This window comes from Dysidea avara, chromosome 1 (genome assembly GCF_963678975.1).
Source record: "Dysidea avara chromosome 1, odDysAvar1.4, whole genome shotgun sequence".
Taxonomy (NCBI): Eukaryota; Metazoa; Porifera; class Demospongiae; order Dictyoceratida; family Dysideidae; genus Dysidea; species Dysidea avara.
Genome location: NC_089272.1, coordinates 57,954,472 through 57,980,373, shown reverse-complemented (window position 1 = coordinate 57,980,373; position 25,902 = coordinate 57,954,472).

Here is a 25,902-nt window from a genome sequence, read left to right as displayed (position 1 = left end):
CAATTTTAAGAGACTAGTGTTAATTATGTTACTTTAATTGCTACATTTACCAAAGTAAAAAACAAACTACTGTTAAGTATTAAAATGTGAATCCCACAATCACAGGTTGTTTGCAGAATTCAATCCACAATCACAGCTTGCTTGATTTCCTATATAAAAGAAGATAACAGTAAAACATCAAAGAAATCTGATGATTTCTGGATATAGTGTGCACACCTATTAGGTATGCAATGTCTCAAGTTAATGCAATGGCGGATCCAGGATGGGGCATTTGGGGCAAATGCCCCCCCCCCCCCTCCCCTCTCCACCTTGTGGAGGAACCAGCCATGCTTCTGATTAAAACAGCTAGTAAATTTTATGTCAGGCCAACCAAGATCAGTTAAAACTTACGAAAATATGCACATTTTACTAGCATTTATTACAAATTCACCTGAGAACAAAGCGAACCGAAGTCAAACTAACTGTAAAATAGTCACCCAGCACCTTCGTGCGTACTAAGTGCCTCTAAAAAGAATTATCGTGTTGCTGTTGTTTAAGACATTCAGAGCCTTTTAAACAGTTTTAAGACTTCACAACCATCTGAAAAGGCCAAAATGGCAAATATCACAGTGAGACACCACTAAGAGGTGATTATTTGCTGCTTTAAAAAGCAGCACTGAACTATAGAGAATATGGTTCTCCCCATGCATGCAACCACCAACAACTTACCCTGTTTGTGCCCCTCCCCTAGCCAGCTCCTGGATCCGCCCCTGTAATGAGATATACGAAGTGCATATATCTCGCTCATTACGCACTGCCTTAACGCATGTACCACTTTCAACACCCTCAGATCAAAGGAAAGCCAGTGCATATATATCACATATCGCACTGACTCAAAATGTTAATGAGATATATGCACTGCTACCAGTGCATATATCTCGTTAAGGCAATGTGTATATCTCGTTACACACTGCCTTAACGAGATGTTACACACTGCCTTAATGAGATATACGCACTGCCACCAGTGCGTATATCTCGTTAACTTGAGACATTGCATACCTAATAGGTGCGCACACTATATCCAGAAATCATCAGATTCCTTTGATGTTTTACTGTTATCCTCTTCTCTTATATAGGGAATCAAGCAAGCTGTGATTGTGGGATTGAATTCTGCCAAACAACCTGTGATTGTGGGATTCAATTTTAATACATTAACAGTAGTTTGTTTTTTACTTTGGTAAATGTAGCAATTAAAGTAACATAATTAACACTAGTCTCTTAAAATTGCTATATTAGCAATAATAAAATCAAACTACTGTATGATATATTAAAATTGAATCCCACAATCACAGTTTGTTTGGCAAAATTCAATCCCACAATCGCAGCTTACTTGGTTCCCTATATAAGAGAAGGTATAGCAACTACAGATTTTGCCCATTAGGTGAGTCTACCTGCTAAAGTAGAACATATTAGTTATACCATTGGCACTCGTGCTTTGCCTGTATATATATATTATACGCACTCATGCCCATGGTATAACTATTATATATACATGTAAACTAGATTATAACCTGAATAATAAACATGTTGGAAACTGGCAACTACAGTTCCACAATCACAACAAAACACTCTGGTTAGTGTTGAAATGTCTGTTCTAGCTTTTAAACCGTATCATTGCAATGCATACAACTTTTGTTGAAGTATTGAAGCAATTTTAACCTGTAGCACCAAAATTTAAGTTAAAAAGGCAGAAACTCATGTATTAAGCCATAATACAGTTGCATACAAAAACAGAATCAGTTACTGTAGGAAAACAAATTGCTACGAATAGTCACACAATATAGGTAAGCTCAAGATTTGCAAGTACAGTCTGTTGTTCTAATGTGAAAATTGACCAGGCTATAGCTAGTTGCGCCAAATTCTTATGAACTACCATATTGTTTTTCATGCCTAACAGCCTTCTTGCAATGCACTGTGCAGAGAAAAGTTGATCAGTGTTCATCACAACTTTAATGACAAACAAGCATAGGTGTAGGACTGCAGGACAGCATATAATAATATTATTTCAATGCACTGTAATGAATCTTGCAGTGAACTAGAATGATTTCATAACCACTGCAAATCTATACCAATGGCGGATCCAGGATGGGGCATTTGGGGCAAATGCCCCCCCCCTTGTGGAGAGCCAGCCATACTTCTAGTAAATAGCAAGGCCAAGATCAGTTTATGAACTCATGAAAATATGCATATTTTACTAGTATTATTACAAATTAACCTGAAACCAAGCGAACCAAAGTCAAACTAACTGTGAAATTGTCAACCAGCACCTTCGTGCGTACTAAGCACCTCTAAAGATAATTATCGTGTTGCTGTTATTTAAGACATTCAAAGCCTTATAAACAGCTTTTAAGACTTCACAACTGCCAAAATGGCAAAAATCAACAGTGAGACTACTAAGAGGTGATTATTTGCTGCTTCAAAAATGCAGCAACTAACAAGAGATCTGCTCTCCCCAACCACCTACCACTTAGCCTGTTTGTGCCCCTCCCCTTGCCAGCTCCTGGATCTACCCCTGTATACTTAGGTTACCTGCTGATAATTAACTAATTCGTATATGTTACTGAATCTTGGAAAATCACCCATATGAGTGCACGTGAAATAATTAGAATTTTCATGCTTAGTGGGTTGCTAATAAGAGCAGGGCACAGTTTTGAAAATATTTCAAGAATTTTCTTGTAATTTAAGGTATTGAGAATGGCTTAAAATCATCAACAAGTAGACTTGCACTATGAAGTTTGTGTTAAATATTTTAGGTGTCAAATACGCCCATATGGGTGATTTTCCAAAATTTGGTCACATATTTGCAACTATTTTAAATGTTAGTACATGCAATGCAACCACATAAGGTTTTAATTTTAATTTTGGTGAAATTGTTATCTCACATACAGATAAAAATTTAAATGTAGTACTTAGAAACCTTATGCCAATGATTACCTGGATGACTCAATTGCAAGCACACTTTATCCATGTAAGCATATATGGTCAGGCCAGCAAAACCTCAAGACCCACACAAATATATAAAAGACAATGTACTTTTATTACTTTTCAGTATGACAAAGTGCAATTTTTTTTACTAACTATATAGTAAAGTTTGATACTTACAGTTCAGTTAATAACATGTTGCAATTGTACTTGTGGCGATGCTTCATAACACTGATCATTGCTAAAGAACTGGTGATGGCTGATGATGACCAATGTACAGATTTTCAGTTTAAGTCTCCATTCCTTCCTGGGGAGTCTTGTGAGGGAATATATGAAAAGAATCCAGAAAGCCAGACCAAACCAGGATATTATTGGATCCTGAGCAGGGAATACTGTGGAATGACTTATACAGGATCATCTTGTGAGGACATCTGCAATAATTATCGTGACACTTGTAACAAGCCAGGATACTATCGTATTAATGACAAATGGTCTTACTGCAATATGAAACAAAGTGCTTTCCTAGCTACTCCAGACTTTTCCACTACAATTGTAACACCTACACATGTTCTGAACATTTCTCCTACAAGTTCTTCCTCTAAATTAAGCTCTAAAGTCTATCCTATGCCTACTGTTTGTGATTTCATTCCCACATGTGCTGGCATAGGAGGAGGATGGAGAAGGATTGCCAATGTAGATATTAAGATGGGAAGTGACTGTCCCAGTGGATGGCGCAAAGATGACTACTCTGGTATTAGTTTCTGTCGTGTGGTTGGTGAAGGTAAAAGTGGTGCTGGTGAATGTTCCTCGGCCAAATTCTCCACTAATGGGGTACGTTATCAGAGAGTATGTGGCAGAGCAAGAGGATACCAGAAAGGATGGACAGCTGCTTTTTGGGCGTATGGACCTAGAATTGCAACAATTGATGAATATTATGGAGATGGCTTACTTATCACCTATGGTAATCCTCGTCAACACATTTGGAGCTACATTTCTGGAGGTTATGATAATTATACGCATTCTGGTCTTAACTGTCCATGTGCTGTTGGTGGAGGAGCAGATATTCCCCCCTTTGTAGGATCAGACTATTATTGTGAATCAGGAGCTGCTGATATGCAAAATAATACTGCTTATTACTTCAATGACCCATTGTGGGACGGATCTGGCTGCATCACCAGTAGATGTTGTGAGAACACTACCCAGCCATGGTTCTATCGAGAATTGAATGAAAAGACCGCAAGTGATATAGAAGCTAGAATTTGTGCTGTAGGTGTTTATAGAGAAAGATCCGTCTTGATTGACCAACTAGAGTTGTACATACAGTAAATAGTTTGTACATTCATGTACCTTGTACCATAGTACATAGCAGTTACAGTAAATGTAGCAATTTTATTGTGTCACATTAAACTGAAGATACAGTACAAACCGGCGACAACTTAGCTAAATGCGTGTTGCTTTTCGCGTAAAAACAAGTGTGCGTGTAAGCATGGTGTAAGTGCATGTAAATGCGTTTGCCAAGTGTCAAACTAGTTACAACGAGTGTAGTGTAATACTGGCATTAAGCTACGCCACGAGGCATTGTGAGCATTTATGCACCTATCAATGTAATCCCCGACTACCACTAATACGGGTTGAGGTGGGGATAGGCTTAAGTCTATTATGTTCCAAAATCTTCCTATTATTCTTTCCGGGGGGTCCGCCACTTCTCGAAGGGTGTACGAGATTTCGAAATCACAGTGATTTCTCTGAAATCAATGATTTCATTTGTGATTTCGTGATTTCAATTTTGATTTCGTGATTTCACCATGGTTGAATTTCATGGCCTGAGCTAGAACAGGTCCAGAAGCTTCGTCATCAGTAAACTGGATGGTAAAAGTTATATCATCACTAGTTGGGATGCAAAGATGCTGGCGCCATAGCCAGCTGGCTGAGATCCAGACAATTCCACCAATTACATTCTATATTACCATCATCACACACTCAACATTATCAAGAATGTTTTTTTTACAGAACTGTTAAAGAATGGAATGAGCTGCCACCATCTAGTTATGACAAACTCCTGGTCCAATATTTATAAGTCAATTTATATTATTGGATGTATATCAGTGCATTGCTGTCTTTCCAATATAATATAATCATAATCATAACCAGTAGTGGTGATGGTTCATGGTTGTGGTCGTACGGTAGCGGTGCTGATGATTAACAGGCAAGCTAACAGTGTAAAGAGGCTGTTTAAAATGGATTTCATTTGCTAGAAGCTTCATGCATAAGTTATAATCTAACAAGGGTAAAAAATAGGCATGGGTGAAGGGATGTCGCACTACCATATTTACGAGATTTTTACGAGGCAATCCACAGCTTATCTGGCCTATCTACTGCCACACAATGTTCAACTAGACACCATTACCCTGATCACTTCATCAGGTACGTAGCTACATGAACCAGCATTCCTTCTTTCCAAGAGCTGTCATTGACTAGAATAATTTGCCAACTTCAGTGATTGAGTTAGAAAGCATTTAGCAGCTACTACATACTTGTGCTGTAAAGTAAAAATGTTATAGGCATTGCCTTTACCAGTAGATATAATTAAGCAGTACTGTTGTTATCTTGTGTAATTTTTTTCCTTGGAGCATCACTCACCCCTTGGCACGTCGGCATGCCCAGTAATAATAATAATAAACAAAGTAGTTGATGGTGATACATGTGATTAATTAAGTATATTGGAATAAGTTACTATTACATGGTTGCGTGTCATCTGTGGGTCCACATGATTTCATGTACACTTTTATCTACAATCATCACTGAGTCATGATGAATTTTAAAACAGTACCTTTGGCAGGTACATAGACTTGGACTCAATCAGTAATGATTAGGTAAGTGTTCTCAGCAAAACTTATGTGCTATACACTGTTAGCTCCAATGCATCCTGCATTACCAGTTCTTCAGATAATAGTATTATTGTGAAATGTTACATCATCTGCAGTTTCAAAATTGGTGTAACGTTCCTGGAATGTCAACAACATACAAACAGTACGCAACACTATTAGTCAGTCAGCAACTTACTGCTTTCAAATCTCTACTTAAACATTGTTTCAAAATTTATATAAAACCTATATCACCAAGCCTGGAGTTTGATTGTGGGTTTAATTTCACTCAACTGAGTCTACCTTAAGATGTGTATGAGCCCCCACTGATTATCAGTATGCAAATTTTTCATCTCTCTACTGTTGACTGGATTAATGTAATTGAAATTCTGTGAGTTAATGTTAATAAAGAGTAAATTTACTCTTGGTTAATACTAATTGGTTACTTTATTGATGCAAACATACCAGCTTTGTTCACCGACTTGAACTGTCACTACAATGAAACGTGTATTTGTATTTGTGCATACCACACACATCACATACTTCGGTGGAGTATGTGATGTGTAGGAGATGATGGTTCACATTTGCTAACTAATGGACAAATGGGTTCACATTTGCTAACTAATGGACAAATGTGAACTATCATCTCCTACACATCACATACACCACAGGAGTGCATGCTATGTACAACACACTTAGAGCATACCACACATAATTATGCACAAATACACATTTTATTGTAATGTGTCTGTGTAATGGCTTAGCACAAAATGAGTTTATTTATAGCACATAAATTCAATAAAATTAATTTTATGCTTTTCTATACATCCTACTATATATCTATGATAACGGGATGCCAAAGAACACCTAATTTTTAACACTAGAATCATCTATAATAACAGAAAATAGTTTTTCATTTACAAATCTTAGTGTCATGTACACCAATATGTAGTCACACTGTTTGTCTTGTGTGCTTCACACACTATATCCTAAAAGTGTGCCTGCAGCCCAAGGGTGTGCTACTGTTAAGTGTGCTATGACCACCTCAGTTTTAACAGTGCTTATCTGATCAATATGTGATGTATTTAATCTGCATGCAATAGCCAAGCTGACATATGCAGAAAGATAGCTACTTGTATGTACTAGCTACCAAGTTTGATAATACACAATAGATCAAACCACACGTGAAAGTTGACATAAACAATATCTCTGCTAACAGCAGTAATATGCACATCCTTTCCTACACAATGGTATTGAAAAAACTGGAATGGTTCTCTGTTAACAAACTTGATCTCATTTCATTTTGACTAAGTAACAACCACAGTGGCAGGAAACACTTAAGTACACAATCGACTGATCTGGATACCATGGTCTTCATTGTATTATGAGCTTAACCTTGTTTTACATGAAATGTTTACTTGCAAGTTGTACAAAGGTGTTAAGTGGGTCAGCTGAACAAGCAGAATCATATTGTGTGAGCTAATCTTTGAATAGTTCACACCTAGTAGCTAGTTACTGACCAGTACTGACATACATGTTTTCTCAGACAAGCTGCATATTTGTCCTGAAGCTAAATTAATGCTGGAACTACTTTCTTTGCAAAGTGTGCGCATAGTTTGCAGCCCTTCTATGTGGTTTACCCGTTTCATCATTAGCCCATGCAGTCATGTACTGTCACTTGTGGCTGCAAGTACAGCCTAACTTGCTAGTTAATACTGAATAGATTCCGAGATAGATTCTCAGATCACTCGTGTGGCTCCAGTAATGGAAGCTTTTGACCATTAGTGGACTCAGCTTCGGCTGTAAAATTCAAGAGATTGAGAGCCGAACAAGTTCCAGATCAAGTGATTCGGGCCTTAAATTACTTCTGTCAAGTTCCAATTAATAATATCACGTCATTCAATGCATCAGTGATTTACAGAAATATACGGAATTTTACGGATTTCATTTTCAAAGTGTGATTTTTGATTTCTTTTGAGTGTGTGATTTCATGATTTCAAATGTGATTTCTGACGAAGCGTACGAGATTTCAAGAGTGTTGGACCCCTCGATTCTTTCTGGCACTTCTTTTTTTATTCACCTATTATGCTCAAATTTATTCCTGAGTCTACCTCTTATTCTCAAATTATTCCCAAATATGCGTGCCAAATTAGTGTTTTTGTTAGGGTTTTTAAACAAGTGACTGCTCTATTAGAATTATGGACTCGAAGTTGACTGCTCTATTAGAGTATATCGATCGTTTTCACAGTTTTTATGCTTGCACAGTTTTGGTAGTAAATCTAAAAGATTTTTACACTGCACCACAACAAAAACTTATAATTTTGCACCAATTATTCTTAGAACCCATCCGATTATTCCGGAATATTCCCCAATACTTTTCAGTACCTACTATTCCCGAAATTATGCCGGCATAATAGACGCATGCCTAGGTGGGGATTTGCATCACTGAAAATTACAATTCCCCACCTAGCTACTGGGGAAGTACTAGCGATGCAAACCCTGACCAAGTCTCGACCTACAAACCCCGGGAATACTGGGGCTAGGAGGGGATTTGTGCGGTCGTGTGGTGTTAGTCTAGTGATGAGTTAGTTCGAGTGGATTCTAGTATGAAAGTCATAGCTAGGACCCAAGACACTCCTTCCTAAACTAAAAGCACACACCTTTGCTGTCTGAGTGCATTTCTTTAGTGAAGACAAATCCCCACTATGTTAGGGAAATTTAGCGATCAATCCCCCCACCATCCCCGACCCTCAGCCCGTATTAGTACGGGTAGTCGGGCATTACATTGATAGGTGCATTAAAGACCTGTACTGGCCATCTTGTATGGTTGGCGAATCAGTGGCAGTTTATTGTACTGACTGACAACTGCTGAGTCTCTAGCTAGCTATGAGATTTCAAACCTACCGGTTTTTCACATATATGAGAGAGAAGAACCATCAGTATTATTGATGACACAAACAATTACAATCAAATGTCCTCGGACACATGATACCACAAAAATTGGGCATAAAAAGCCCCACAGGTGGGCATGGCATTTGGTAATCAAATTACACACCTTCAACAAACGTTTGACAAGCTACTGTTTATTATAGTATGTCATAGCCAAAGCTTCGTACTTCGTAACTAGTCTGGCGCGGCCGCCCCTTCGCAAACAGGAAGGGTCTGGGGACTCTAGCATTGTGTACTTGTGTTTCTTTGAAGTTTGGTCATTATTTTTGTGTACTTGTGCGAACTTCCCGAAAACTGGTGCGTCCAATCAAATCGCTTGCCTGCTCATTTAGTGACATGAATATCCGTTTTGGCTAACTTGATACTTGATAGGTGGGGTCTATTCTACGGAATGGAACGGAAAGGAACGGAACGGAATGATGGACTAAACTGCGGCTTTCTCAGATTGAAGCTTGCAGCTTACCATTGCTGTACAAGTTATCAGTGGCACTTCCAGCAGGTAATCAAACGTACCCCAAGAAAGATAAAACGAATTTAAGGATCGATTGTGGGTTCTTGTTGGTTGTCATTAGTAACGAAGTACTAATTGTGGGAATAGCTGACTCAGTGTGTTCATCTTCGGATATATCAAGTAGGGAACTTAATGCATGACTTGTTTTTACTAGTATGTGAGTTATTTTTACTTACTTGACTTTAGAATGTACAGTCTGAGGCCCAGCCTTTCTAATCGGCATAAATCAGTATGTGTATAGCTACACTACAAAGGAAACAAGTATGGTGACAAGCTGAATCAACTCAGTCTAAGCAGAATCTAAAGGAATTTTGTGCAGTGTGTGAGGAGCAAACATTCAGATACCTCGAGGAGGCTATATTGTGTGAACATCAATGATTCATTAACAGAGTAGTGGACTATTGTCAGATACCTCAGCCTGAGTACTGAGTTGAATTCTGGATGGGGTCTATTTTACAGAATGGAATGCTTTCTGAATCAACTTGCAGCTTGGCTAGCTGCTATCATTGCTGAAATTGTATTTTATCAGTGGAACCTCCAGGAAAATGGAATAGGATAATTATAAAACATTAATTAAGTGATAGTTTAGGTAATCATGACTTTATTCAGTCTAATAAACAGAATATATGGTTGATTGAGTGAGGTATCACTTTCAGAATGTTCAGACGACCAGTGATGAGATGCATGGATTCATCAAATTTTTGTTGTGGTTGGAGACATTGAATATCCAAAAGCAAACTGACTCTATAATATTAATTCACTTTCTTTATATTTTCTCAATTTTGAGCCTGTATACAAATAATTGAATTTTCCTTGTCAATAGAAATCCTAGAATAAGATGGGAGAGAAACTTATCTTTGTTTACCTATACTGTACAACCAAGAGTTCGTAATACTGATTTGTATGGGGGAGAGTGTCTAACTCTCAGTATGGCCTGTACAAACACCCTGCGTAAAGTTCACCTTTCATCAAATCAACACCTTTACTGGGGGGTAGAAAACTGTTGATTAGTGTTGCTGAAGAAGGTAAAGCCTTTGTTCTGAAATAAGGCCGAGGTGTTACTTTAAGCAGGGTGTTTGGTGAATGCATTCAAGTTAGACACTCTCCACCTTATTATGAACTCTTGGTACAACTTCAAAGGAAATGAGGAAAACATACAGATGAATCAATAAAATCACTACAGTAAGGTGAATTACAGACTAGTGAGATCTTGGTTAATTAATGACAGTGGTTGGAGATTAAGTGTGGTAGCTTCTTGTTGTTGAATATGTTGCAAAGTGGAAGTACAAATCAAAATGGGATATCAATTTCATTATGAAAAATTTGTATACATAAATAATCTAGCATTACTATTTCATTTGTCCTCCACTTAAACACGCTACAACAGTACTAGTGTCAGTACATTGGCAGTGAGTCTACCTTGAAATTTCAACTCTAGAGTAGATCCAACACAGGACAGCCCGCACTGTAACAAATACATGTGATCCCATTGTAATTTCATGGACCAGCCGGACTGGGAATCACTTGAAAATAGACGAACACCTATTTTGTTTGAAGTGAAGCATGTGAAATGTTACACTTAAGAAATTCTAGGATTCTTAGGTGGTATGTAAGTAATGTGTGTTCCATTTCAGGTCTGACTAGATACATTGAAATTACACACACATCCTGGTCCAAATCACGTTTGCCTGGTGGCTACGGGCATGGTTTCACATGCGGCTTATAATAGAGATTTGGCTGATCTTGGAGTTTTGGCATTTAGCCTGATTCAAGGCTAGCAGTCAGACACATCCTTGAATTGTGCAACAGATAAAATCAGCTCACTATTGAATACGGCATTAGTCAACTGCACCAGCTGTTAATATATAAATAACTCCATGCATACACTTCAGTGATGTTTGCAGAATATACCCTCCTTGCGGTCTGCCAAAATATTTGTCCTCACACACTGCACAAAATTCTTCAAGTTTTAATTCAGCTGGCTCTTTCCTGTTACCAGTATCTTCCTACTTGCTTTATTTATACACTGACTTATGACTTGAAAGACCGGCCCAGACTGTTTTCTAAAGTCTAAATAAGAAAAACAGCTCACATAAACTTCCCTTCCGTATGGATGAACATCACTGATACAGCTCATCCCACAATAATACTTTGTTACTAATGACAACCAACAAAAACCCACAATCGATCCGTTAATTCTTTTTGTCTTATGTTTAATCACCCACTGGAGATGCCACTGCCAACTTATAAGGGAAGTTTCAGCAATGGTAAGTTGCAAGCTTCAATTTGAGAAAGCGTTCCGTTCCGTGGTTTAGTCCATCATTCCGTTCCGTTCCGTTCCGTAGAATAGTCCCCACCAACTTGATAGGCGACAAATTATGGCTTCTGTTTTGCTTGCCTCGAGTCTTGTCCAATTTAGAACAACTTATCGTGAAGGAATAAGGATGGCATATTAAAAAAGTACAAAGAGTACGTTAAGTAGTCTTGTAAGTTAGAAGCGGTGAGTTTTTTTGAGCGTTCCACTGGACATGACTCGACTGAATATCGCAATGACTAACGATAATGATGCCGGCAATCTAATTACGGAAAACCACGTCTCTCCCACTAATTACATTCCATTCACACAAGTACACAATGCTAGAGTCACCAGACCCTTCCTGTTTGCGAAGGGGCGGCCGCGCCAGACTACTTCGTAACGCACTTTACCAAATACAAACCTACTGAGAGATGTCAACATTACAAATTTGAAGAAAGTACACGTACATACTGAAAACTACACCATACTACTACTTATTACCTAACTATATACTTATTATTAGCTACGTGCTTAACTTAACCAATGTCAAAGTCAGGAAATTCGTCCTCAGCAGTAAGCGAATACTGGTGGAGTATCATTTTTGCATTGTACCTCCACAAAGTCACAGACAGTTGCTGGAGAAGTTGGCGCCTAGCAAACTTTCGAGGTAAACCGTTTCTAACAGTTGTTCTGTCAGCTATGGATCCTAAAATTGATAGGGCATATGGTGACCAAACACCAAAGGTCTCACATACAAGAGGGATAAAATCTCCTCCATTATCATTCACAATGTCCTGGTATTGAGTGTCCTTAGCTATCTCACCAACAGCAGCGGCCACCCCAGCCTGAGAAGAAACAGAAGATATGACAGCAGACTGAGTGGTACTCCTGATGGAGAGATCAAAATAGGCAGGACGACCAAGATGAAAGTCAGGGTGGTATATGTCGCCAGGACGAGATTGATCAGATGAAATGCCTTGCTCCCTAAGAACACCAGGGTGATCTTGGAGCAAGGCATGGTGTACAATAGACACTAAAGCATTATGACGCTGGATCCTCAAGGGACCATGAGAGCACCCCAGCAGATGATCACCAAACTGGTCAAAGACAGATAGACAAGTACAGAGTGGTAAAGAAGGAAACAAAGGAATGCCAAGCCACAAACGTAAAGCTATAGTAAAATCGTGAGGAGGAATAGCTAGACCCAAAGCAGGCTGTGGAAGTGCTTTAAGCCAACCACTGCTGGTGCCAGAAGAATGTGATAAAGCACGCAGACGTGCTTGATCACGAATAGTGGAACTGCTTACAAGCTGTTTAAAAAGTGAATCATCTAAAATGGCTTGAAGGTCAGTTTGAGAGGAGTTATGCAACACAGAAACAGACATATCTTCGAAGAAAGCGAGGGAACAATCCTCCTCGGGAAATGGCATAAAAACATCAAAAGTTTCCACTAAACGTAACACTAAAATACGGGCAGAACTACAGGACCCCACAAATGCAGGAGCAGCAGAACGCTCAGATTCACGTAGGCCCAAACCTCCTAACCTAAATGGCAAGGTGGTTTGTGTCCAACTACTATCAGAAATTCCACAACACAAGATTCTACTAAGGCATTCTCGCAACCTAAGGTCAAAATGTGAGGGAAAGGAGCCCAAAGAGGAAGATGGCACACAACGTAAAAGGTGAGTGACCTTGCAAACGCTAAGACAGCTCCTAAGCAGATGCAACTCTACTTGAGGGTCCTCAAGGTCAACCAATTTATCCTGAATTGCAACTATTTTATCGAATTAAATTGTATGCAGTATTTATATAAATACGCCAAATCAATAGGGAGCCCATACAAAAATAATCGTACACAGAATTCTACGAGAGTTTACGGCACCACTTGTAGTCAAAAGTTGTCGAGTATTATTCGGATTTATTCCGCGAGTTTCTGTGGCCGGTGAAGCTGAAAGAAGTGACCCTGGGAAAAGTAGATAGAACCTCTATAGAGCAGCTCAGGTATTTCCGACCACCATGTACTTTCGGACGCAATATTTCCTAGAGGAGCAACAAGACTCGATCAATTATTACACTATTATGAAGACCTATGACTATAACCTCCATATATAAAATATAAAAGGATTCGGTTATATCGTGTGGCTGCAGTGACCTCGAAAAGCCACTGTCCAAAAACGTCGATGCTCGGACAACGACATGTACGCTCGGACCCCACCCTCTACACCCTTCCCATGCAACTTCAAAAGCTATTGCGTGGTAGTGATTGATAGAGCTAACCTTGAGCTACCCCATGATATAAGCAGATTAGATTTTTATTAACTGGTATTGTAGATAGCCGGTTTTCCCCATAGGTGGTAACTTGATCAAACGTCGGACGCAAAAAAATCATTTTATTTTCGGACTTTTCATTTATTTGTGATAATTTTGGTATTTTATGACTTTCAGTAAAGCACTAGCTTAAAAGGTTATAAATGCAGCAATTAAACACAGGTATAGGGTGTTTTTCGTCAATTTTAGGTGGAAGAAGCCAGCTACATATAGCTGTAGTATAGTACGTGTATACAAATTAGCTAAATAAGGCCACTTCTATACTCATTTGACATTTTTGATATTATTAAAGTCAATTTCAGGTAGTGGAGGTCAGCAGTAAACTGCAACAGTATGTGAAGCCTCGCTACCGCATATATGACTGTTCTATTAGAGTAGTTTATATTTGAGCACATTTCGCTGGTTTAAATTTTACAGGTTTTCGTGTTTGCACGACCCAACATCTATGACTTGTTCCAGAACAGATTCTAGAAAAATACAGGAGCTTACAACACGAAAGTTAACAAGTGAAATTCACTCAACCAATAAACTACTCTAATAAAACAGTCATATATGCGGTAGCGAGGTTTTACACACTGTTGCAGCTTATTGCTGACCTCCGCTATCTTAAATTGATTTTAATAATATCTAAAATGTAAAATGAGTAAGAGGAGTGGCCTTATTTAGCTAATTTGTATAGACGTTCTATACTACTGTATGTAGCTGGCTTCTTCCACCTAAAATTGACGAAAAACACCCTATACCTGTGTTTAATTGCTGCATTTATAACCTTTTAAGCTAGTGCTTTACTGAAAGTCATAAAATACCAAAATTATCACAAATAAATGAAAAGTCCGAAAATAAAATGAATTTTTTTCATCCGACGTTTGATCAAGTTACCACCTATGGGGAAAACCGGCTATCTACAATACCAGTCAATAAAAATCTAATCTGCTTATATCATGGGGTAGCTCAAGGTTAGCGCTATAAATTACTACCACGCAATAGCTTTTGAAGTTGCATGGGAAGGGTGTAGAGGGTGGGGTCCGAGCGTACATTCGTTGTCCGAGCATCGACGTTTTTGGACAGTGGCTTTCCGAGGTCACTGCAGCCACACGATATAACCGAATCCTTTTATATTTTATATATGGAGGTTATAGTCTTAGGTCTTCATAATAGTGTAATAATTGATCGAGTCTTGTTGTTCCTCTAGGAAATATTGCGTCCGAAAGTACATGGTGGTCGGAAATACCTGAGCTGCTCTACTGATTCAAATTTACCATCTGGTTTTTGGTGAAAAGACGTTTTCCAGTGGTTCACGACGAAAATACGCCCTTGTAAAAAGGTATACAAAATCTAGGACTGTTCAGAATCCTGCATAACAACCACCCTGGCATTCAAGACATCCATCAGCATCAATCCAAGTCCGAAAGTAAGCAGTGTAGTGTTGTGCGGAATTGCTTTATAGCATGCAAGGTCATGGATAACTTCTGAAAAATCAGTGTTTAGCATGTAATACAAACATTGTAAGGCTTTACAACCACCTGTTGAGATATACTGATGTACCTACTCCTGTTATTGTCTATTTATTGTGGCTGCAATAACTGTATTTTTGGTTAGAGACAGTTTTATTATTGCTCTTGATCATGTAGTGATGTCATCATAATTATATAATAATTACCATCCTCCATACTTTTATGTGGCAAATAAAGGAAAATCATGGTATCCAAAAAATGCAACTTTTCAATAATATTGAACGTTACTGATTCTATATGTTGTAATATGATTGTCATGTTTTATAAAATAGTTGTTAGCTGTGACCTGTGATTCCAAAGTTCACTCTGTTATGCAACATCACTTGTTAATTATCTCTGAATATAATGTGGTATACATGTGTATTATTGATTCTGCACAGAACATGCGGTATTCTTAGCAAAATCAAACATATTACGTTTGGTCATTCTACAGAGGAGTGGTCATTCTTGAGAGGTTTTACCTACCTCATGCATTTTACTACACTAAGTGGTTCTTTGGTGAAAATTTCATGTCATTGGGAATTTCATATTCAACTTTATGACACTTATGATATTGTGCTTATGTGCAGAAAATCCCTAAAAATGTCGTGTTCTGATCTATCAACTTCTTTTGCTAATATCTCTTGATAGGAACCATCAATTGAGCTGGGGTTTGTACTAAAATGATTCTGAACGATAGCACAATATTTGCCATATAAAAGAATTTAAGGAATGTAAATATTTTAACTTGGTTGGAAATCCCTACTATAAGCCAGCCGCACAACACTATCATGTGTCTTGATCCTCTCCTCTTATATACGGAATCAAGCAAGCTGTGATTGTGGGATTGAATTCTGCCAAACAACCTGTGATTGTGGGATTCAATTTTAATACATTAACAGTAGTTTGTTTTTTACTTATGTAAATGTAGCAATTAAAGTAACATAATTAACACTAGTCTCTTAAAATTGCTATATTAGCTATAATAAAATCAAACTACTGTTTGATGTATTAAAATTGAATCCCAAAATCACAGTTTGTTTGGCAAAATTCAATCTCACAATCACAGCTTACTTGGTTCCCTATATAACAGAAGGGTATAGCAACTAAAGATTTTGCCAATTAGGTGGGTCTACATGCTAAAGTAGAACATATTAGTTATACCATGGGCACTCGTGCTTTGCCTGTCTATATGCACTCGCCCTCGGGCTTGTGCGTATATACCAGGCAAAGCACTCTTTCCCATGGTATAACTATTACATATATATATATATATATATATATTATGCTAACACCAAGGACTACAGTAATTTACGCAGTGCCTACCCTGAAAACCCGCAAGTTTTATGAAATTTGTGTATTCTATTACTTAGCAAGTTTGTAGCATCACCAAAACTGCAGGAAGTAGTAAGGGCTAATACAAACTGTAGTACAGATTCGCCTATCAAGACACACGGTAGTGTGTCGTGCGGCCCAAGAAGCCGGCGCGTAACACCCGTGAGTATATTGACAGGAAGAAAGAAAACGCAATTTTCGCACCTCCGTAGCTCTGTGCTTCCTTGATGAAACAAGACGATTTTTGCTGTGGACATGCCCCCCAACTGCAGCACTCTACATTCCAAATTTGAGCGAAATCGCTTCGCGCGTTCCCGAGATATGCGACTTCAAAAATTGGCTGAGTTTCTTCGTTTTTTTTTTCTTCTTCTTCTTCTTCTTCTTATTTTTCTTTTTCTTGTCGCACACTTACAAAAACTGCTATAAAACTCGAACGCGTTATCCGATTGCCTTGAAATTTGGCACACAGAAGGGGGGTATAAAGGCGCATCTCGGTACCAACTTTGGCTGGAATACCATAAACAGACAAAGAGTTATGAGCGATTATGCACGAAAAATAACACCAATATGTTGTCACGCCTACAGGGTAAACCGCGTATGGGAAGAAGCTGAAAATCGGTGGGTGAATAGGTTAACTATTGAACCTCAAACCTTTTGTGGTTTGAAAGAAATCGAGCTAAAAACCAGGAAGATACAGCGAAAAAATCAACAGTGTGTAACAATTACGCAATCGAGATTAGCTAATTTTTAATATTTTTATTTTATTATTATTATTATGCTTGCCACGCCTACCAGGTAAACCGCTTGGGGTAATGCTTTCAAAATCGCTGTACAGATGGAGTTATCATCTTAGAAAGGCTCTTCAATGGTGTAGAAGAATCAGACTTAAATCCACGGAGTTATAACACGAAATCCAACTTGGTGTAGCAAGTGCGAGATCGAGATACTCTAATAGAGCAGTCATCCTAATAGAGCAGTCACCCTGAACAGAATTAAAGAGATCAGTTAGAAATAAGTAACCTGTATAGAGATCAGCTACAAACAAATCACCCTGTAGAGAGTTCAGCTACAAACAATTCACCCTGTTAAAACATCAGTTAGAAGAAGATTTCTTGTAGAGAGTTCAAATACAAACAAATCACCCTGTTGAAAGATCAGCTAGAAGATGTCACCTTGTAGATAGTTCAGTTACAAAGAAACCACCATGTAGAGAATTCAGCTACAAACTAGTGACCCTGTAGATACATCAGCTAGAAGAAGTTACCTTGTAGAGAGTTCAGCTACAAAGAAACCATTCTGTAAAGAGCTCAGCTGCAAACAAATCACCTATACAGAATTCAGCTACAAACAAATCACCCTGTAGAGAGATCAGCTAGAAGAAGTTACCTTGTAGATAGTTCAGCTACAAACAAATCATCCTGTAGAGAGATCAGCTAGAAGAAGTTACCTTGTAGATAGTTCAGCTACAAACAATTCACCCTGTACAGAGCTCAGTTAAAAGAGGTTTCCTTGTAAAAAGTTCAGCTACAAACAAATCACCCTGTAGAGAGATAAGTAAGAAGAAGTTACCTTGTAGATCGTTCTGCTACAAACAATTCACCCTGTAAAGAGATCAGCTAGAAGAAGTTACCTTGTAGAGAGTTCAGCTACAAAGAAACCATCATGTAGAGAATTCAGCCGCAAACAAATCATGTATAGAGAGTTCAGCTACAAACAAATCTCCCTGTAGAGAGATCAGCTAGAAGAAGTTTCCTTGTAGAGAGTTCTGCTACAAACAAATCACCCTGTAGAAAGATCAGCTAGAAGAAATCACCTTGTAGAGAGTTCAGCTTCAAAGAAACAATCATGTGAGAGTTCAGGTACAAACAAATTGTCCTGTAGAGAGATCAGCTAGAAGAAGTTACCTTGTAGAGAGTTCAGCTACAAAGAAACCATCATGTAGATAGTTCAGGTACAAACAAATCACCCTGTAGAAAGATCAGCTATAGAAGAAATCACCTTGTAGAGAGTTCAGCTACAAAGAATCTATCGTGTAGAGAGTTTAACTACAAACAAATCACCCTGTAGAAAGATCAGCTATAGAAGAAATCACCTTGTAGAGAGTTCAGCTACAAAGAAACCATCATGTAGAGAGTTCAGCTACAAACAAATCGGCCTGTAGAGAGATCAGCTAGAAGAAATTACCTTGTAGAGAGTTCAGCTACAAAGAAACAATCATGTAGAGAGTTCAGCTGCAAACAAATCACCTGTAGAGAGTTCAGCTAGAAACAAGTCACCCTGTAGAGAGATCAGCTAGAAACAAGTCACCTTGTAGAGAGTTCAGCTAGAAGAAGTAACATTGTAGAGCTACAAAGAAGCTACCATGTAGAGTTCAGCTGCAAACAAATCACCCTGTAGAGAACTCAGCTACAAACAAATCGCCCTGTAGAAAGATTAGCTAGAAGAAGTTACTTTATAGGGAGTTCAGCTATGAACAGATCACCCTGTAGAGAGTTCAGCTACAAACAAATCACCCTGTAGAGAGTTAAGTTACAAAGAAACCACCATGTAGAGAGTTCAGCTGCAAAAAAAATCAATCACTCTGTAGAGAGTTCAGCTAGAAGAAGTCACCTTGTAGAGAGTTAAGCTGCAAATAAATCACCCTGTAGAGAATTCAGCTACAAACAAATCACCCTGTAGAAAGATCAGCTAGAAGAAGTTACCTTGTAGAGAGTTCAGCTACAAAGAAACCACCATGTAGAGAGTTCAGCTGCAAACAAATCACCTGTAGAGAATTCAGCTAGAAACAAGTCACCCTGTAGAGAGATCAGCTAGAAACAAGTCACCCTGTAGAGAGTTCAGCTAGAAGAAGTCACATTGTAGAGAGTTCAGCTACAAAGAAACTACCACGTAGAGAATCCAGCTGCAAACAAATCATCCTGTAGAGAGTTCAGCTAGAAGAAGTCACCTTTTAGAGAGTTCAGCTACAAAGCAACCACCATGTAAAGAGTTCAGCTGCAAAAAACTCAATCACCTTGTAGAAAGATCGGCTAGAAGAAGTTACCTTGTAGAGAGTTCAGCTACAAAGAAACCACCATGTAGAGAGTTCAGCTGCAAACAAATCACCTGTAGAGAGTTCAGCTAGAAACAAGTCACCCTGTAGAGAGTTCAGCTAGAAGAAGTCACATTGTAGAGAGTTCAGCTACAATGAAACTCCCATGTAGAGAGTTCAGCTGCAAACAAATCACCCTGTAGAGAACTCAGCTACAAACAAATATGCAGTGAAAAAGATCAGCTAGAAGAAGTTACCTTGTAGAGAGTTCAGCTACAACGAAACCACCATGTAGAGAGTTCAGCTACAAACAAATCCTGTAGAGAGTTCAGCTAGAAACAAGTCACCCTGTAGAGAGATCAGCTAGAAACAAGTCACCTTGTAGAGAGTTCAGCTAGAAGAAGTCACATTGTAGAGAGTTCAGCTACAAAGAAACCACCATTTAGAGAGTTCAGCTGCAAACAAATCACCCAGTAGAAAGTTCAGCTATGAACAGATCACCCTGTTGAGAGTTCAGTTAGAAACAAGGAATCCTGTAGAGAAATCACCTAGAAGTATCACCTTGTAGAGTTCAGCTACAAACAAATCACCTGTAGAGAGTTCAGCTACAAACAAATCACCCTGTAGAGAGATCAGCTAGAAGAAGTTACCTTGTAGGGATTTCAGCTACAAACAAATCACCCTGTAGAGAGTTCAGCTACAAAGAAACTATTCTGTAAAGAGCTCAGCTGCAAACAAATCACTTGTACAGAATTCAGCTACAAACAAATCGCCCTGTAGAGAGATCAGCTAGAAGAAATTACCTTGTAGATAGTTCAGCTACAAACAAATCACCCTGTAGAAAGATCAGTTAGAAGAACTTACCTTGGAGAAAGTTCAGCTACAAAGAAACCATTTTGTAAAGAGCTCAGCTGCAAACAAATCACCTGTACAGAATTCAACTACGAACAAATCACCCTGTAGAGATCAGCTATAAGAAGTTACCTTGTAGATAGTTCAGCTACAAACAAATCTCCCTGTAGAGAGATCAGCTAGAAGAAATTACCTTGTAGAGAGTTCAGCTACAAAGAAACCACCATGTAGAGAGTTCAGCTGCAAAGAAATCACCCTGTAGAAAATTCTGCCAGAAACAAATTGCCCTGTAGAAAGATCAGTTAGAAGAAGTTACCTTTTAGAGAGTTCAGCTACAAAGAAACCATTCTGTAAAGAGCTCAGCTGCAAACAAATCACCTATACAAAATTCAGCTACAAACACATCACCTGTAGAGAGATCAGCTAGAAGAAGTTACCTTGTAGATCGTTCAGCTACAAACAATTCACCCTGTAGAGAGAGCAATTAGAAGAAGTCACCTTGTAGAGTGTTCAGTTACAAAGAAACCACCATGGAGATTTCTGTAATCAATATATGTGACCGGATTTGCGAAAAGGGGTCTTCCACACACATCCAATTCCGTAAATGTTGGAGACCATAACTCAGTGTTCAAGTAACATAATTATTAACCTGAACATTTCACCATGTATTCAGCTATAGTGGTGCTCACCACTGCCCAAATATCAAGGCAATAGCTCTTTCCAATCTGAAGTTATCAATTGTCAAAGTTGGCAAATTGGACCCCTTTTCGCAAATCCGGTCACATATGTATTATATAGTATATATAATTTGTACATTTACTGATAAAATATTTAAAGTACATCTACTTCATCTTTTCTTCTTCCTGTAGTAAAGAAAAAAACATAGGTTAAAAAAGTCCCAAAGCTGGCCATAGGCCGGCTTTGGGGTATACAAATACAAAAAGAAATGAAATCTAATCCAAAACAGCCAAGCTGTAAAAAAAGTGTGCGGCCCTCAGAAAGGCTATGGTGAAAAAAGATGTGAAATCCAAGGTGGCGGCCAAGAAATGGCTGTGATGGTAGGTTAGTGGTAAAAATTTTAATAACGACAATTCAGGTGAATTTTTGTGAAGCGGCACAAAAATTCACCTGAATTGTCATTATTAAAATTTTTACCACTAACCTACCATCACAGCCATTTCTTGGCCGCCACCTTGGATTTCACATCTTTTTTCACCATAGCCTTTCTGAGGGCCGCACACTTTTTTTACAGCTTGGCTGTTTTGGATTAGATTTATATATGTGACCGGATTTCATATAACAAGGCTTCCACACACACAAAATCAAACTTACGATTTTACCAGAAATGGATTGCTGGTCTAATACACTATCATATTCCACACTGTACTTCCTTCAGCACTGGCAAGTCTGGTTTCTGTAGCAGCTTTCTTCCGACCCTGTCAAAGCCACGAGTGGGAGATTGGCGCCATTAAATGGCCATGACTTTGTGATAATGGTGTGTAGTGAGCTGGGACTTCACAGAGAGCTCGCCAATAGTGTTCTCAGTCAATTTGGAGTAATTTGAGGGCCATGGAGGGCCATGGAGAGCCCAAACTTGGCCTCTGGATTCCAATCGTCTTCTTACTTCATTTTATACTCCTATATTAAGACCACCGTCCACCCACACCCTCCCACCCTATTACTACCACCTGTGATATTATTACCTGCTCGAAAAAAGCTGCCCAAAACAGGGCAAATTTTGGGTATCAGGAATGTATACACCCACTCAGTGATAGCTAGTAAACAGATGAATAATTGGTGCAAATTTTGTTTGCACAGCTGTAGGCACTGGGAAGTTATTACACAACGATTCCTTAAAATCGCCATATCTCCTAACGAAGCTTTGTGCATCGAAGCCTTGTTTTGTCAAATTCAGTCACATATAAAACTAAAAAGCCATCTGTCCATCTGTCCGTCCACAATTCTGATGGCGTCCAATGATTTTCTTGCCAGCCGATGCACGTATCGAAGCGTGTTTTGTGCCAAATGAAGCGTTCATCATCTAAGAATTACCTCGCTTTTAAATGAAGCTTCTAACCACCGTCGTTCGTCATTTACAGCGCGATTAGTGCAAGGGTGCAGACAAAAATTCATTCGAATTCTTTCTGTAAACCACATGCAAACCGCAAGTAAACACCTATTCCATTCAACTTAAGTATGCCTTTATAAACAACTTTTAAAGTCTATATAATTGCAAGTGGCATTTAGTCCATGTGGTAGAGTGTTAGGCTGGAAACTGGGAGGATGAGAGTTCAAATCCCAGCAGTATCACTTTTTCAAATCCCAGTAGTATCACTTTTTTTTCTTTTTCAAACCTTTTGGTTACAACTTTTCTTCAACAACCTTTTTTGCTACAACTTATTATTTTCATTTTGGCAGCCTTTTTGGTAACTGGTTTTTCTCACTCTACAGTAAAGGCTGTGTATTAGGGACTGACCAAAAGTGTCCTGATTATCAAAGTTTCCTGAATTTTCAGTTCAGTTACATGCTAAGGGATACTTTAGGAGCATTACCAAGTGTCCAGATTATGTAGGTGTCCTTATTTTCAAGTGTCCTGATTAACAGGTTCCACCGTATTGGTTGATAATAGTTTGTGGTAGCTAATTTTACTGCACAAAGGTGATGACAATAGGTGATAACAGTCAGTAGTAGCTTACTCATACAGTACTGTAAATGTAGGGATCATGGAGGTTAGAGATGATGACAATAGGTTGTAGTGTAGTAAAGGGAACAGGAGGGAATGTTGTAGTATTGTTACCATACAAAGCTCAGCCTGCACTGTAGGCATGTACTGCACCCTACATTTTGTAGTTTCTTTTTGTTGTCAGTAAGTTAAATGTCATATGTATGGCATACATGACAGGTACTATACTAATATCACATAATATGTAGTTTGCGCCTGTGTGGTAGACATAATATTATAGGTAAGGACAGGTAGTACAATATTACAGTTGTCTTTGCTTAATATGTAGCTACACACGGCTTTCCTGTTTAGAATTATCTGTATGCTCACATCATTCCAGTGTACTTGCAGGATGGCCTAATGGTATTTAATGGTCTTTAAAAGTGACATTCATTATACATGCAACATAGTTAAATGAATTTTAATGCATGGTTTCCATTACATGATGTGCATGCCCACAATATAATGCGCAACATGGCAACTTCTACATTGTAGGGCAGGTACCAATAAATAATGTCTTTTGTGGTCAATCTTTTATCAAATGATGCTACATGTAACTATAGCCTGCATAATAGGACAGGAACTACAAACCGTCCACATTGCCTGCGTGCTTCCCATGATTTTGGCAAGATGTTGGTATTGAAAATGTTACCACCATGCATGCTGCAGGGTATGAATGGCACTGATGTTTAATGCTTGGTTGTTATTATAAAGTGATCCCTGCACGTAGGGCAGGTACCAATGCTAGTCAATAATAAGCAGAAATATCTAAGTTATTAGTGTGCAGAACTTACCATTTTCAACTAGCAAAGCAATTTGTTAACACCGGTGACAGTCTGTCTTCTTCACGATGCGATCTGTTACAAGTCATTGCTTTACCCTTTTTAAAGAGTGCCATCATGTGATCTTGTATATCATTAGATGCATCTCTGAATGAAGAGTGCCGTGGAGTTTCTTGTTGCTCAATACGAGCTACAAGGCAAAAGTTATGGACGGATTTGTACAAAGTTAGTTTTGTTGTTGTGTAAATATAATATACTTAAAATTAGAAGGCTAGGTCTTTCTAGTGTAGTTTCACGTAATATATTGGCGTTGTATTTCAAAAGAATCGCCTACTAATGGCAAACAAAATCGTCTTTGTTTAAAGCCCATAGCTTCTAATACTGCTTAGCTCTTTGTTTACTGCTTAATATCTTGGACGTACATGTACAATGCTAGGCTTTCGTGTGAGGCTATATTTGGACGTACATGTACGACGCTGGTCCTTAAAGGGTTAATATGCTTTCACCACTATAAAGTGCCAGAATATTTTGCTGAGTTATAATATTGGTATAAAGTGATAAAATTTGAATAGGTAAGGAGACACACAAAAACCACATACATATGCAGGCATAAGCAATACCCCATAACAAAAGATGTGTCAGCATGATGCAGTGTTTATTCTAGGGCTGTTAGGGGGTGAACTTTCCCCCCCTAAAATCTCAGACTCACCCCCTAAAATTGTGAGTGACTACTACACAATACTTAGACTAAGCTTGTTTTTAAAATGGCACGCAAAACTTATTGCATGAACTGAAATTCCTAAAATTCAATTTCTATTTCTTGGCCGAAGACATCCACCCATCAGAGATGCCAACCTCTGAACAATTTTAGGAGTGAAACCTCAAACACTACCAGCAATGTGGACCAGACTCAAGTGCAGTTCCAGGATTTTTGGTAGTGAAGACCAAAAAAAAAAAGTTGCTGCATGCTCAAAGTATAAAAATAAGCACAGGTCTGTCCAATTTTAAGCACAGGGTTAATTATGAAGCAGATCAGATGTGAGAAATGCTTGAGAACTAAGCTGAAAGAGTGAGAAACAGAGGGTTAGGCGTGAGAACATGAGATTACTAGCCAAAGAGTGAGACTCACGCCTAATGCGTGAGAGTTAGCATGTCTGCCACCCATGCAGATTTTTATTTATTTATTGAGCTAGTGCTATGTGGTATCGTACAATGATATTCAATACAATATTTCAGTGATTTCTGTATATATTCAACAGATTGAACACACACAGTGCACTACTAATAGAATAATTGTGGACATGAGGTGCACATGGTTGTCCTATATATAGCTAGATATTACGAACATCACCTTAAATGACTAGCCAGTTTGGAAACTATTTCACATTGTTGTGAACTTTGACAACTATAGCTATGTAGACATTCACCTGGCCACCCACCAACTTCCTGATTTCCCCCCCAAAGGAGAATTCCTAGAATAAACACTGGCATGATGTATACCATTATATTGAATATCAACTGAGAAAGCTTAAAAATTGGAAAATAGAAACACAATCTGTAAGAATACAAGTTTATTAAGCACAGTATGTACAAATACGATCACATACCTTGCTTGTTTTTCAAACTCAGTCATAATTATAGCTATTTTACAGAATATGTATATGCAATTATATTGTTTCTTAAATATTGTTCTGTTATAATCCTATAAAGAAACACATGGCATTGGAAGATGGCCAGTATAGACACCCCAAAAATTTAATGCCAGTTCTGCACTATGG